General features: G+C 43.9%; 1 protein-coding gene across 2 annotated transcripts in view; it reads right to left on the reverse strand.

The window, feature by feature from the left end:
- The window catches only part of LOC140716663 (uncharacterized), an 80994-nt gene that overhangs the window by 56212 nt on the left and 7868 nt on the right, over positions 1-16914 (reverse strand). Inside the window, exon 1 of one of the 2 annotated variants that reach the window (XM_073029491.1) lies at positions 1190-1268. The exons of the other annotated variant lie outside the window; for it this stretch is intronic. The gene's annotated coding sequence lies outside the window, so the exon portion shown is untranslated. Of the gene's footprint in view, positions 1-1189; positions 1269-16914 lie in introns of those variants that run through there. 2 annotated transcript variants of the gene reach the window in all.

Raw genomic sequence — 16914 nt, forward strand, 5'->3', positions numbered from 1 at the left:
GAGGCCTGAGTCCTTTTACCCTTGCAGTTTCTTAACTCAACCCACAAGGATTCAACATCTTTCTACTGATTTGATGCCATTCTTTACCAGAAGAGCCACACCACCCCCTCTGCCTCCTTCCTATTTCTCCGATATAACGTGTAACCTTGGACATTCGGCTCTCAACTACAACTACCCTTCAGCCACGGTTCAGTGAAGTCCACAACATCATACCTGACGATCTGTAATAACGCAACAAGATCATCCACCTTACTTCTTATGCTCCGTGCACTGAGATATAACACTTTGAGTACCGTGTTTGCTACCCTGTTTGACTTTGCATGCCAAATGCACTGATACTCACCCTGCTGGCTGCAACTTTGTCCTATCATCTGCCTGCCCTTCCTGACAGTCTGACTGCTCGCTATCTACCCCGAGTCCCTTCACTCTGGTTCCCACCCCCTGCCAAATTCGTTTAAACCCTCCCTAAAAGCTCTAATAAACCTTCCCACAAGCATATTGGTCCCCATCGGGTTTCAGGTGTCAGTCTTGGTATTAATGTGATCCCAAAACCAGGTAAGGGTTTACTTTTGCAGCACCTATCCCATCCAGTACGACTGCACATCTACAGTCCAATCCAACCAGGACCTACTCCTGTCATATCCACCCCTTCACAGCTAGGCCAAAGTATCACCTCCATTTTCCATTTCAGTTGTGAAGTGACGCAGTAACTGGCATTGAAACAATCAGGTACAGAGGAATATGGAACTAACGTAACAGTGCTGGAAGGGGTGTAGAAGGGACTCACCAGGACGTTGCTTAAAATGGAGCAGTTCCGCTACGTGGAGAGTGGAGAAGCTACGTCTGTTTTCTCTGGAGTGGAGGCTAGGAAGAGGCATGCTTGAGGTATATAACATTGAGGGGTATAGACAGAAAAAACTGCAGGAACCTTTCCCTTATTCAAGAGGTAGATAAATTGTGCTGTAGGTTTTCTATGTTTCTAAAATGAGAGGATATAGATTTTAGATAATGTGGAAAAGATCTAAAAGGAATATGAGACAGCTTTCTTCACCAGGGTGTGGCAGTACTTGGAATACACTATACCAGAGATTAAGTGAAGCTGGGTCACTGGCAACATTTAAACATTGGATTATCTGTCCTTCTCGCCACCGTGGTAAGGCAGCAGGCATAATCAAAAACCCAACCACACCTTGTAAATACAAGAGAAACTCTGAAGATGCTGGAAATCCAAAGCAACACACACAAAATGCTGGAGGAACTCAGCAGGCCAGGCAACATCTATGGAAAAAAAAGTACAGTCAATGTACAGAACAGAGAGAGAGAGAAACACAAAGTGTTACGTGAAACTGGGAGGGGGAGGGATGAAGTAAAGAGTTGGGAAGTTGATTGATGAAAGAGATACAGAGCTGGAGAAGGAAGATTCTTATAGGAGAGAAAAAGAAAGCCATGGAAGAAAGAAAAGGGGGAGAAACACCGGAGGGAGGTGATGGGCAGGCAAGGAGACAAAACGAGAGAGGGAAAAGGGGATGGGGAATGGTGATGCGGGGGCATTACCTGAAGTTTGAGAAATCAATGTTCATACCATCAGTTTGGAGACTACCCAGACAGAATATAAGGTGTTGTTCCTCCAACTTGAGTGTGGTCCCATCATAACCGTAGAGGAGGCTATGGATTGGCATTTCGGAATGGGAATGGGAAGTGGAATTAAAATGGATGGCCACTTGGAGATCCCGCTTCTTCTGGCGGTTGAAGTGTAGATGCTTGGAGAAGCGGTCTTCCAATCTGCGTCAGGTCTCACTGATATACAGGAGGTCACAGCAGGAGCACTGGACACAGTGTATAACCCCAACAGACTCACAGGTGAAGTGTCATCTTACCTGGAAGGACTGTTTAGGGTCCTGCATGGTAGTGATGGAGGTGTAGGGGCAGATGTAGGACTTGTTCCTCTTGCAAGGATAGGGAGGTCAGTGGGGAAGGACAAATGAGCAAGTGAGTCATGTAGGGAGAAATACCTGCAGAAAGCAAAGAGTGTGGGGGAGGGAAAGATGCACTTGATGGTGGGATCCTATTGAGAATTATGTGCTGGATGTGGAGGTCGGTGGGGTGGTAAGAGAGGACAAGAGGAACCCTATCCCTGGTGTGATGGCGGGAGGATGGGGTGAGGGCAGACATATGCGAAATGGCAGTTTTGATGGTGGAGGAAGGAAAGCCTCTTTCTTTGAAGGAGGAGGACACCTCCTTATTTCTGCAATGAAAAACCTCATCCTGAGAGCAGATGCAGCAGAAACAGAGGAATCGAGGGAAAGGGATGGCGTTTTTATAACCTACTGTGTGGGAAGCAGTATAGTCCAGGTAGCTGTGAGAATCTGTGGGTCTGTAATAGACATCAGTAGATAAGCTATCTCCAGAGATAGGGAGTGAGATCGAGAAAGGGGAGGGAGGTATCGGAAATGGACCAGGTAAATTTAAGGGCAGGATGGAAGATGGAGGGAAAGTTGATGAAACCAATGAGCTCGGCATGGGTTAAAGACAGCTTCTACCTGCAGTTATAAGAAGATTCAATGGGTTCCCAGCATTGGACTCTTGACTTCGATCTACCTGGTTATCATCTTGCACCTTGTTGTCTACCTATACTGTTTTCTCTGTAGTTATTGCACTTTATCCTGCATTCTATTAAAGCTTTACCTTGTGCTTCCTCAACACACCGTGTAATAAATTGATCTGGACGAGAAGTATGAACGACAAGCTTTACACTGATTACATGTGGCCATAATAAACCATTCCAATTCATGTCTAGATGAGCACTTGGGCAAGAAGGCCACGTACCAAGTGCTGGGCAAAGGGATTAAAATGGATGGGTGCCCATTGGCGGGCATGGACTCATTTGAGGAAATGGCCTGTTTGCATGCAGGTTGTCTTTCAGGAACAACGAGCAGAATGCTGGGAGTGTGCAGTGAGACCTTTCAGTCTCCGTCGCTCCATCCACAACAGGCAGGGTTTCCCAATGGCAAACCATTTTCATTTCACTTCCCACTCGATCCATGGCCTCTACTATTGCCACGAAGAGGACTTTTGAAGATTGGAGGAGGAACACTTCTTGTTCTATCTGGATTACCTCCAACCAGAACATTAGTTTCTCTCACCTGGTAATTCCTCCTCCCTCCCCCTTTCTCTTTTTCTATTCCCCATACTGGTTCCCCTCTTACCCCTTCTCTTCACTTGCCTATCCCCAACCCCTTCTCCAATGGCCCACTCTGCTCTCCTATCAGATTCCTTTTTATTCAGTCCTTTACCTTCTCCACCCATCACATCATTCCTCTCCCCCACCCACCTACCTTCATCCTCACTTAGCTTCGTCTATCTCCCCATCTTCCCACCACCTTAACCAATGACAGGGCTCCTCGTCCTTACCAACCTCCCGTGAGCTTCTGCATCTAACACATCATTCTCTGCAACTTCCTCCATCCACTAAACATATCTTTACCTTTCCCCAACACCCCACACACACTTTCTGCAGGGATCACTCCCTCCGTGATTCCCTTGCCCATTCGTCCCTCCCCGCTGATCTTCCTCACGGCACATCCCTGCAAGCGGCCAAAGTGCTACACCTCCCTCACCTCCATTCTGGGACCTAAACAGTCTGTCCAGGTGAGGCAGCACTTCACCTGTGAATTTGCTGGGGTTGCATTGCTGGTGAGAGACCAGCTGCACATACCAGTTATGCTGCATTGGATCTGGAGTAAAACTTATTTCATCCTTTATATTGTGGACAGGAAATAATATTAAGCGATTTTGAATTTGTTGTGTTTAAATCTTCAATATCAACGTATTAGTTTCCTTTATCTTCTGTATCCTGTGTCTAGCTCTTGCTTGTTACAGTAATACCAATGCCTTCAGCTGGAATATCTCCAAGTTCATGACTTCTCTACTTAAACCTCATTGCCACCTCTGGCATAGAACCCACACATTTAACGAAACCATTAATTTTTAACATTAAAGAATCAGAATGAAGTTTATTGTCACTACATATATCGTGAAATTAGCTTTTTGTGGAGCAGTACGGTGTTTAGTAGTTACTTGAAAACAACCCAAAACTGCTCAGAGACTAAGCAAGGGAGTATTAGACCTGTGCTACCTTTAACCTTAATTGTCAAGTCTGGAGCAGATGCCACTGAAGCAAGCCAATCACTCTCCTCCTGAAGGCCAGTACGGCTCTCCTCCTGATTTACAAACAGTAATTCAACCACTCTTGATCACAGAACAGTTGGCAAAATAATATTGCCCATGTCTCAAAAGGGAAGATTCTCATATACCTTCCCTTGATCAGTTGGGGAACTGACCAGATAAGTGGCAAATGGATTTCAGTGCAGATAAGTATGAGGTGATGCATTTTGTAAAGTCTTGTACTACGAATGGGAGTGTAATGAAAACTCAAGTGCATAGTTTATTGAAAGCAAAAACACAGGCAGAGAGCGTGATGAAAAAAAGGTGTTTAGCACACTGGCCTTCATCAGACAGAGCATTGAGTGTGGGAGCAGATGTAATGCTGTAGTTCTACAAGTTGGAGTGTTGTGTACAGTTTCTGGCATCCTGAAATAGGAAGGATGTGGTTGAACTGGACAGCATAAAGAGATTTATGAGGATGTTGCTAAGACTAGAAGGCTTGAGTTAGAGGGAGGTGACCAGGCTCGGTCCTCATTCCTTGGAACCTAGAAGAATGAAGGGTGACTTCACAAAAGCATTTAAAGTTAGGAAGGACATAGCTAAGGTGAAGGGTAATGGTCTTTTCCCCAGGGTAGGAGAGTCCAACATTAGGGGGCACAGGTTCAGGGTGAAAGGGGAAAGATTTAAAGGTAATTTGAGAGACTCTTTCCACGCAAAGGATGGTGAATATATAGAATGAGCTGGCAGAGAAAGTGGTTGAGGCAGATACAATAAGGGACACTTGAAGAGGCAGATCTTACCAGAATATGCGTCAAATGCAGGAAATTGGGACGCAGTGGGAGCCACACAGTATATCGGGTGGGCAATGAGTCAGCTAGGACCGGTTATGACAGAAAGGTCTGAATTCCTTTATGACTTTCCTTTTAGATAGCTTACCTGTGGAGAGGCTCACCACAGATCTAAATGTTAATATGAACTGTATATGGCACCATGCAATGTTACAAGGAACACTGATCAACTGGGATGAAACGTCCAGGGAAGTAACACCGAGGATGGATAGCGGCGAAGGCTTCTGGATAGTAATAGAAAGAGGCAAGGAATGATGCAAGATTTAGAACAAAGCTGAGGAAAGTCAGCAGGAATTTCAGAGATCTGGGGTGACAAAAAAAAAAATCAGGCTGGAGGACGAGACGTGCCAGGGAAGAGTTACATAGTGAAAATCCAAGCTGCAAAGGGGCATTTAAAATGAGAGGACATTTAAGAGGAGCCAGCAATAGCATTTAAGGAAAGTCTAGTTTAATCTAATATAGTATGCACAGTACTTGCTACGAATATTCCATGGAATGTTTTACATTTGCATATGGGAATGTTACTGTATATTGGAACATTACAGAGACTTTACAAATGAGGCAAACTCTCAATTGGAATGACAGCAATGGTAGATTGAAGCAGGAGGAATTCTCTGATGGAAAGAGAACAATCCTAAATTGAAACACTTACAGAGATTCTGCTAAAGGACATTTAAAATGTGAACAATGGAATGAAAAGTGAAAACTTCATGCAGAAGGATGGAATTCTTCAGATTAGGGTCATAGCAGTGGGAGAGACACACCAACAAGACCAACAAATCAACAGAGGAGCGAGGAACAGAATCCCTTTAGGGCAATTGGTGGTGGGGTGGTGGGAGGAAGAGAGCGAGTGGAATCTCACTGCAAATTGAAAGGCCTACATAGAGTGGGTGTGGAGACGATGCTTTCTATAGCCTGGGAATCTACAACCAGAGAGTACAGCCTCAGAATGAAACAGAGATTAGGAGGAATTTCTTTAGCCAGATGACGGTGAATCTGTGGAATTATTGCCACAGACAGATGTGGAGGCCAAGACATGAGGTACATTTAAACAGAAGTTGATAGGTTCTGGATTATTAATGGCACCAAATGTTATAGGCAAAAAGCAGGAGAATGGGGTTGAGTGGTGTTGACGGGGATAATAAATCAGCCATGATGGAATGGCAGAACAGACTTCATGGGGCAAATGGCCTAATTCTGCTCCTATAACTTGTGGAAAACGTGGGGATTTGTAATTAGCCATTTGCAGGTTAATCTCTGCCAGGCTTTCACAAACCTGTACCAGAGCCTCAGCTTGCTGCCCTTGCCCAAGACAACTGCAGTCACAGCTGCCTCACTTCATGTTATTTCAGTAACTTCTTAATGTACTTTAAATCAACTTTCAATTTAAAAATTGCATGAAATTAAAGATTAACCAATTTATAAATCAAGTCATAAAATTAAAATTTTAAAAATAATTCTGCTTTAGAAACATATACAAAGTGTAACAAAGCCTCAAAGCTTTGACAGAAGATGGGTCTCCAACCACAGCATCACCTCCTGCCAGAGCTCCTCAGGAGATCTGGCCAATGCCTCCTGAACATTAACTGGATACAAGGCCTCTCAGAGGGTCAGAGTCAGCTCGTTCCCCTTCCCTGGGCCATACCCAAGGAGGAGATGGGAGAGGGTGTAAGGGCGGTCTGGAAGCCTCCGGAGGCCTGGTGACAAGCTGAACATTGCACCGTAGAGCCTTTGCATGTTGTGTTCCCCTTTGGCCCAACTGGTCCATGTCAACTAAGATGCCATTCATTTAAGTTCATTTTCCCACATTTAATTCATAATTCCTTTAAGCCCCTCCTATTCATGTGATTACCCAAAGCCTTAAATGTTACTGTACTTGTCTTAGCCACTTTCTCCGACACCTCATTTCAAACACACTACCCTCTGAGTGAAACTGTTCCTCGGATATTTTTTTCAATCTTTCATCACATGGCTTAAACATATCCACCTAGTTGTTCTTCCATCCTCTTTTCCCAGGAAAAAGGCCATATGCATCCAACCAATACAGACAGATAAAATCATGAGAGATATACACAAGGTCATCCCTCAATCTTCTACATTTCAAGGAATATGTTCTACCCAGCACAACCTCTCCCTGCAAATCAGAACCTCTTTGCCCTGGCAGCAGTCTTTCATGTAACAAAAACTGTACATAGTACTCCAAGTACACCCTTATCAATGACTTAAACTGCAACAAAACTTCCTAACTCCAAAAGCCAGTGTCCCGACCGACGAAGATAAGCAGACCACTGGCCTTCCTGTCTACCTGGGGTGCTGCTTTCAGTGAACTCAATACTTGTACTCCTGGGTCCCTCTGTTTCACACACTCCCCAGGGCTCAACCATTCATTGCACAAGGCACAACTTCCAAAATGCAACATTTCACACTTATATATATGTTGAAGAAAGCCGCTTGTAAATCCTTGGCCCAAGATGATCAACATCTCCCAGTAATATTCCAGAAACTTCTTCACTGCCCACCGGACCACCTATTTTAGTATCAACCAGATTCCCTGTTCTTGCCTCAGACTTTCACTTCCAAATTCTGCACCTCAATAAGGAAAGGCAGAAGTTCCAGCACTGACTCCTGTGGCAAACCACTAGTCACAGGCCTCCAGTCCAAGAAACAAGCCCCAACTGTTACTCTCTTCCTACCATCCAATCAGCTATCTTTCCATGGATCCAATGCATTCTAACCTTCCATACTAGATTAGATTCAACTTTATTGTCGTTGTGCCAAGTACAGATACAAACTCAATGAAATGCAGTTAGCATCTAACCAGAAATGCAGAGAATAATGTTATTTACAAAATAACTGCAAATAAAAAGTAAGTGCTACAGCACACAAATATGAAAGTACTGAGACAGTACAATATGGGTGCAATAATGCTTAGCGCTGTGATGTGAGGTTCAGCAGGGTCATAACCTCAAGGAAGAAGCTCCTCCTGTGCCTGCTGGTGTGGGACCGGAGGCTCCAGCAGTGCCTACCGGATGGGAGGAGAGTAAAATTCCATGGTTAGGGTGAGATGTATTCTTCATAACACTTTTCGCCCTGCCCAGGCAGCGTTTATGGTAGATGTTCTCAATGGTGGGCAATTGGGTGCCGATAATCCGCTGGGCAGTTTTCACCACCCGCTGGAGTGTTTTGCGGTCTAATATGGGACAATTGCCATACTACCCTGAGATGCAGTTGGTGAGTATGCTCTCAATGGTACAGCAGTAAAGATCCGTCAGTACCCTGGGAAAGAGGTGAGTTTTCTTGATGCTCTGCAGGAAATAAAGGTGCTGTTGCGCCTTTTTGATCAGGATGGAGGAGTTCAGGGACCAGGTGAGAACCTCAGAAATGTGGACATCAGGGAATCTGAAGCTTGATACATGCTCCACTACAGCTCCATTGATGTAGATGGGGACATGAGTGTGGCTCCTAGCATGCCTGAAGTCCACAATGATCTCCTTGGTCTTCTGGGTGTTAAGGGCCAGGCTGTTGTTGGCACACCACGTGGCCAGGTGCTGAACCTCGTCCCTGTAGGCCATCTCATCATCCCCTCTGATCAGGCCAACCACTGTGGTGTCCTCTGTGAACTTGATTATGGAGTTAGAACCATGTACAAGAAGGCAGTCATGGGTGAAAAGGGAGTACAGAAGAGGGCTCAGCACACAACCTTCAGGCACGCCGGTGTTCAGGGTGAGAGTGGAGGAGGAGGGGTTGTCTAACTTAACAGATTGGGGTCTGTTAGTCGGAAAGTCAAAGGTCCAATTGCAGAGAGACGAGCTGATACCAAGCTGGCGAAGTTTGGCGATCAGCTTGGAGGGGGCCACAGTATTGAATGCCGAACTAAAGTCAATGAACAGCATCTGACGTAAGAGTTGGGGCTGTCCAGGTGGGTCAGGACAGAGTGAAGTGCCGTGGAGATGGTGTCCTCTGTTGACCTGTTGGTGCGATAGGCTAATTGATGGGGGTCCAGGGTAGTGGGCAGACAGGATTTCAGATGTGATAGAACCAGTCTCTCAAAGCACTTTGCAATGATGGGGGTGAGTGCAACTGGGCAGAAGTCATTCAGGCCCGTGGCAGTGGAATGCTTCAGCACTGGCACGATGGTGGCAATGTGGCGATGGTTGGTCCTAGCTGAGCTGTAAGCCTCCCGGTCTCCAGACCTGAAGGCTGAATCTCTGGCTTTGAGCAGGAGGCGAACCTCTCTGTTCATCTATGGTTTCTGATCGGGGAAAAGTTTTATTTGTTTTTGTGATGTCACTCTATCTACACTTGTTGATGTGCTCAAGGACAGAGTTGGTATACAAGTCAACGCTAATCTGAGAGTCTGTGGTGGCATGGGCAGCAAACGCTCTCCAGTCTGTGTGCTGGAATTGGTGCTGAAGAGCAGAGTCAGCACCCTCCAGCCAGATCTTAATCTTTGGACCTTCTCAACTGCTTTGTAGAAGTCCACATAGACAACATCCACGACCCTACCCATATCTCATCAAGAAACTCGAAGTTCTGTCAGAGACAATTTTCCATGCACAAGGCCATGCTGTTTATCCCTAATTGGGCCTTGGAAACGCAAGAGATTGTAGATGCAGAAATCCGGAGCACAATGTGAAATGCTGGAGGAATTCAGTGGATCTATGGAGAATATCGGCTTTTATTGAAGAGATGGAGAGTCAATGCTTTGTATTGAGGCCTACTGGGTTATTAGTTCAATAACTACCACTACGCCATTAGGTGGCATCACTGAGTTCCACCAGGATTATGGGCATTGAGCTATTTACACCTTATCCATCCAAATATTGACAGATACGGCCCTTCAGAATCCCTTCCAGTAACTTAACCAGCACTGACAGCAGGCTCACTGGTCTACAGAAGCAAACTGGAAGAAAGGGCCCAACAAAATAAATTAAATGCAAGCAACCGATAGAGGTGTCAAACAGCCAAGACCATTCTCAAATTGCAAAGCCTCAGAATCCATAAAATTATCAGCTCTTCCCTCATTGCAAATTCTATAAGCATCCACTTGCATTCTCACAGCCCAACTTGCATTCTAGAAGCTTCTCATGTCTATCGACCTGCACCCGGACCATAGCCCTCCATGTACTTACGCAAATTTCTCTAAAGTGTTGAAATTGACCCCACATCCTCCACGTGGTGGCAGCTCGTTCTCCACACTCCCACTACCCTGAGAGTGAACACTTCCAGCCTACCGGCTGGCACATCTGCGGCAGGTGCATCAAGCTGCAGCCCCTTGGAGACCAAGTTAGGGAACTGGAGTGGCAGCTCGATGACCTTCAGCTTGTTGAGGAGGTGATAGACAGGAGCTCCAGGCAGGTAGTCACCCCGGGGCCACAGGAGACTGATAAGTGGGTGACCGTCAGGAGAGGGAAGGGAGGGCGGAGGGCATCAGGTAGTGGAGAGCACCCCGGTGGCTGTCCCCCTCTACAATAAGTACTCCATTTTAAGTAATGTTGGGGGGAGGGGGGAGGGAAGAGAAATGACCTACTTGGGGAAAGCAACAGTGGCTGTGCCTCTGGCACCAAGGCTGGCCCTGTGGCTCAGAAGGGTAGGAAATTGAAGAGGATGGCAGCAGGAATAGGGGACACTATAGTTAGGGGGCAGACAGGCGATTCTGTGGGCATGAAAATGAAACACGGATGGTAGTTTGCCTCCCAGGTGCCAGGGTTCGTGGTGTTTCTTATCGCATCCACAATATCCTGAAACGGTAGGGTTAGTAGCCGGAGTCGTGGTACATATTGGTACCAACGGCGTGGGTAGAAAAAGGGATGAGGTCCTGAAAGCAGAATACAGGTTGTTAGGAAGGAAGCTGAGAAGAGGGATCTCAAGGGTAGTAATCTCGGGATTGCTGCCTGTGCCACACGACAGTGAGTATAGGAATAGAATGAGGTGGAGGATAAATGCGTGGCTCAAGGATTGGAGCAGGGGCCAGGGATTCAGATTTATAGATCATTGGGACCTCTTCTGGGGCAGGTGTGACCTGTACCAAAAGGACATGTTGCACTTGAATCCTCAGGGGACCAATATCCTGGTGGGGAGGTTTACTAATGCTATTGGGGAGGATGTAAAATAGATTTGCAGGGGGATGGGAAGCAAAGTGAAGAGGCAGAGGACGGGGAGGTTGGAGCACAAGTCGAGGCAGCTTGTAGGGAGTTTGAGAGTGTGATGGAATCTTAAGTTTTATTCATTATGGACTGTGCCTTTATGAATCACTCACGCCTGTAAGAGAGAGAGAGAGACGTCCAGTGCAAGCAGCTTCCTGCAGAGAGACAGAGAGAGCGAGAGAAAAGCTACATGATGGACAGCTGGTGTTCAGCACACCGGTGTTTAAACAAGTCTAACTCTCTTTTGCAGGACCCGCAGATGCACGAAGGCTGGTGGAGGAATTGCCACTGAACATTTAAGTGCTGACAAGGGCGGGGCTGAGGATTGATTAAGAGGAATCAATCCGTGACTACCAGCGCGTGTAAGGGCGACCCTGTGGAATCTACCGGTGTGTCTAACCCTTGCCTGGGTTGGTAGATTGCCACTTGAAGACGGCGCTCCTAAGTTGGTCACGTTTGGCTAACTTGGAAGATTTGGAGGGCATCGAGGAAGACCGACACCTATTTACTTGAATTACAAATCTCTCTCTCTCTCTCTCACTTCGATCCCGTGGACTGAACTGGCTTTCTTTTCCACACCATTGTAAGACTGTATCTCTTACCACCCTTGCTTTGAAGAAGTCTGGGGATTTATATATGTACACCAATATATGCATAACACCATTAACTTCTGATTTACCTGGTTTCAGCTACTATATGACGTAGTTACTAATACGTTTTGTTAATGGAAAAAACAGACTCCAGGTGTGTTCTGTTACAGCTGATACTTTGCAGGGTTGCGTCTACGTAACAGTGAGGAAGGATAGGCTGATGTTAGAGCATAGATGCACTCAGCCTGATGGTTTGAGATGTGTCTACTTTAATACAAGGAGCATCATAAACAAGGTGGATGACTTAGTTCCACATATTAATCCACGCTCTGTGATGTTGTGGCCATTACAGAGACGTGGATGTCTCAGAGTCAGGAATGGCTGCAGAGTGGGCCAGGCTTTAGTTGTTTCAAAAAGGACAGGGAGGGGGACAAGAGAGGTGGGGGCGTGGCACTGCTTAGCAGGGATAGCGTCACGGCTGCAGAAAAGGAGTAACTTGGAGGAATTATCTACTGAATCAGTGTAGGTGAAAGTCAGAAACAGGAAGGTGACAATAGCTCTACTGGGTGTTTTTTATAGACCTCCCCCATAGTAACAGGGACATTGAGGAGCAGATAGGAAGGCAGATTATGGAACAGTACAATAATATTAGGGTTGTTTGATGGAAGCTTTTAAACTTTCCTAATATTGACTGGCATCTCCTTAGACAAGGAGTTTAGATGGCGTGGAGCTTGTTAGGTGTGTTCAGGAAGGTTTCCTGATGCAATATGCAGATAAGCCAACTAGAGGAGAGGTTGTAATTGATCTGCTATTGGGAAATGATCCTGGTCAGGACTCAGATCTCTCAGTGGAGAGCATTTTGGAGGTAGTGAGCACAATTCTATCTCCCTCACCATACCACTGGAGCAGCAGACAATTTGGGAAAGCATTTAATTGGGGTAGGGGGAAATATGATGCTATTAGGCAGGAACTTGGGAGCATAAATTGGGAGCGGATGTTCTCAGGGAAATACACAGCAGAAACGTGGCAAAAGATCAGGAACATTTGCATGGCGTTCTGCATAGGTATGTTTCATTGAGGCAGGGTTAAGGAACCATGGTGTACCAAGGATGTGAAAAATCTAGTTAAGAATAAAGGTAAAGCTTTTGAAAGGTTCAAGAAACTAGTTACTGATAGAATTCTAGAAAATTACAAGTTTGCCAGGAAGGAGCTTAAGAATGAAATTAGGAAGCTAGAAGGGGCCATGAGAAGGCCTTGGTAGGCAGGATTAAGGAAAATCCAAAGGCATTCTACAGGTCTGTGAACAGCAAGAGGATGAGCCGTGTGGGAATAGGACCAATCAGGTGCGATAGTGGAAACTTGTGCATGGAGTTGGAGGAGGTAGCGGAGGTACTTATTGAATACTTTGCTTCAGTATTCACCAGGAAAAAGGACCTTGGCAATTGTGGGGATGACATACAGCAGACTGAAACGCTTCAGCACATAGACATTAAGAAAGAGAATTTACTGGAGCTTTTGAAAAGCATCAAGTTAAATAAGTCACCAGGACTGGATGAGGTATACCCCAGGCTACTGTGGGCAGCGAAGAAGGAGACTGCTGAGCTTCTGGCAATGATCTTTGCATCAATAGGAATGGGTGAAGTACCGGAAGATTGGAGGGTTACAAGTGTTGTTCCCTTGTTCATGAAAGGGAGTAGAGATAACCCAGGAAATTATAGACCAGTGAGTCTGTCTTCAATGGTGGGCAAGTTGTTGAAGATCCTGACAGGCAGGATTCATGAGCATTTGTAGAGACATAATCCGATTAGGGATAGTCAGCGTGGCTTTGTCAAGGGCAGGTCGTGCCCTATGAGTCTGATTAAATTCTTTGAGGATGTAACAAAACGCATCGATGAAGGCCGAGCAGTGGATGTATTGTATGTAGATTTCACTAAGGCATTTGATAAGGCATTTCCCCTCCCAAGACTCATTCAGAAAGTAAGGAGGCATGGGATCAAAAGAGACCTTGCTTTGTGGATCCAGAATTGGTTTGCCCACAGAAGGCAAAGGGTGGTTGTAGATGGTTCGTATTCTACATGGAAGTCAGTGACCGAGGTCAGCGGGAGACGCTCATGGAGTGAGGACTGTTTTTGATCCGCTCCATAACCTTTACTTTTTTTAACCTTTGATCACCCTTATCCAACTTATTTTTACCTACACCAAAAGATTCTTGCTATTTTCTTGGGCTTATCGTTAAGAGTTCATTGTGAATTTTTGAAGATATGCAAACAGAAATGGCTCTTAGATCCAAAGGACGAGAACCGGGGCGTAACCCGAACGGTAATGGAAAGAAGCAAGCTCATCCGCAACGCAATGAGTTAACTTATGAACTGTTTATGGAGGTTTTGGATAGAAAATTTGATGAACTACAGAAGTCTTTAAACAAGATATAAAGGCTTTTCAAGATTATATGGTTAAGACGGATTCAGTAATTAATCAGCAGCAAGCTCTTATCGCGTCTCTGCAAGAAGAAGCTCGGAAACGGGATTTGACAATCGACAAATTGCAACAGGAGTTAATTTCGACCATTAAACTGGTGGAAACTCTTAAAGCCAAGAGTGTCAATTTGGAGAATCGGTCCAGAAGACAGAACCTACGTATACTTGGTCTCCCAGACGGTATAGAAAAAGGCGATCCTTCGAAATATTTTGCTCAACTTTTAAAAGATGCCTTCCCGTCGGTTTTTCCAGAGAACCCCCCGTTACTTGACTGAGAACATAGAATTTGGCGTCGGACATCGAGTGCTCCAGCTAAACCCTCGGTTGTAATTGTCCGGTTTCACTATGTACACGACAAGGAACAACTTATTCGTGAGGCTCGGAGGGCTGGAATGATTAAACTTCAAGAGTACTGCTTCCGTTTGGTGGAAGAATTTAGTCCCGAGGTTATGAAAAAAAGGCTTCTTTTTAAACCTCTGATGTCTGAATGTTATGAGAAAAATCTAAAACCTGCGCTCTTATATCCTGCGAAGCTCAGAATTTCTCCGTTGAATGCTCCACGGCAGGTTTTTCTTTCTACTTCTGAAGCGAGAAAGTATCTGGAGGAGAACTTCCCTACTGATATTGATACTTCTGTCTAATTAATGAGTGATTCTGATCGTGTAAGATGGTTTTCGATTCCTCAAACCAGAGTTAGTTTCTGGTTATTGGTGTAGGTTTACCCTGTACTTCATATTTAAGTTAAAGTGTGTTTTCGATATATTAATCGCTCTGTTTTATACACTTTAACCATTATACTATATTTTTGACTATTATTTCTGTTCCTTTGAGGGTATATTTTTAACCTTTTGAAGGGAATTTTTTTTTATTATTAAGATGGTGGTTTTTTGGAAAAATATCCTTGGTTTTGTTCAAGATGGCGTTATTTTTTCTTTGTTCGTCTTCTTCCTATAATGCATCGCTTATCATAGTTTAAATTTTTCTTGATTTGTTTGGGTTATAACCCGATTTATAAACTTTTAGTGATTATATTCTTTTTTTTACAACTAAGTATATTAAGAAGCATGGATTTTAATATTGCGTTTATAATTTTTAAAGTTGGGGTGGTTTTTTTAAATATATATCCTTTAAATACAGAGTGGTCTCCCGCTGATATGGGGGTAGATTAAGTCTCATTTTTTCCTTTTTCTAGCCATATTTTGGCTTTTTTGTTTTTTCTTGTGGGGGTGGGGGATGGTCTGTTTTATAATTTTAATTTTAATTTTATTTTTCTTTTACCAGTTTGTTTTAGTTTTTTCATTTGGGCTGTTTTTGAACTACAAATATGTCTACAATGTCATCACTTCCGGGTCCGCTCTTTATTTTTGTTCCTCTTCCGGGTGCATGAGTTTATAATTTGGTTAACCCTTTCTATACCAAAGGGTTGACTTTAGAAGCATGGCTCAAACCATTAACTTTGTGTCTTGGAATACTAATGGTTTAAACCATCCGATTAAACGAAAGAAGATTTTCAAAGTATTCCAAAAACTTAATGCTCATGTCATTTTTGTACAAGAAACTCATGTGAGGAAGGAGGACAAATATCGCTTTTTTAGGTCTTGGCGGGGTCAACAGTATCATTCGAATTCAAATGCCAAAGTTAAGGGAGTTTCAATTTTTATTGACTCCTCTATTGCATTTGTTCAACACGATATCCTTTCGGATCCGAATAGTAGATTTTTGTTAATTACGGGTTTACTCTGTAATAAAAAGGTTGCTATGGTTAATGTTTATGCTCCAAATGTGGATTGTCCTGATTTTTTTAAGTCCTTATTTACTTTTTTACCTAATCTAAATGAATATAAGTTAATAATGGGTGGTGACTTTAATTGTTGTTTAAACCCTTTGATGGATAAATCTATATCTATTCAGACTTTACCCAATAAGTCAGCCACTTGCATTAACTCCTTTTTGACTGATAATGGAGTTTTTGATATTTGGAGATTTCGACATCCTAACGACAAAGAGTTTTCTTTTTTCTCACATGTTTATCATTCCTATTCGAGAATTGATTATTTTTTTATAGACTCTTGTTTTATTCCATCAGTAATTGGTTGTAATTATGATATTATAGCTATCTCTGACCATGCTCCATTAAAACTTGCTATTAAATTTATGGATACAGCTTTAAGTGCTAGACAATGGCGATTTGACTCTACCTTATTGCAAGATCCGGACTTTATTAAATTTATGAAGGAGCAGATTGATTTCTTCTTTTCAACTAATTCCACGGATGATATCTCTTGCGGAACACTTTGGGACACTTTTAAAGCGTATATACGTGGACAGATTATTTCTTACTCTGTTGGTCTGAGAAAACGCATTAAGAAGGAAACTCTTCTATTGGTTGATAAAATTAAAGAGATTGACAAGAAATATTCGACCACTCCTAGTAGGGAGCTTTACAAACAAAGGGTTGAACTTCAAATGGAACATAGTTTATTACTTACTTCTCCGATTGAAAATCAATTAATGCAAACCAGATCTGATTTTTATATACATAGTGATAAATCGGGTAAACTGTTAGCTAGTCAGCTGAAGAATGTTTTGGTTAAACGTCAAATCACTAAGATTCGTCAGCAGAATGGGGATTCGACAGTTAATCTTGATGAGATAAATAAGTCTTTTCAAGACTTTTATACATCCCTGT

This window comes from Hemitrygon akajei, chromosome 2 (assembly GCF_048418815.1).
Source record: "Hemitrygon akajei chromosome 2, sHemAka1.3, whole genome shotgun sequence".
Classification (NCBI taxonomy): domain Eukaryota; kingdom Metazoa; phylum Chordata; class Chondrichthyes; order Myliobatiformes; family Dasyatidae; genus Hemitrygon; species Hemitrygon akajei.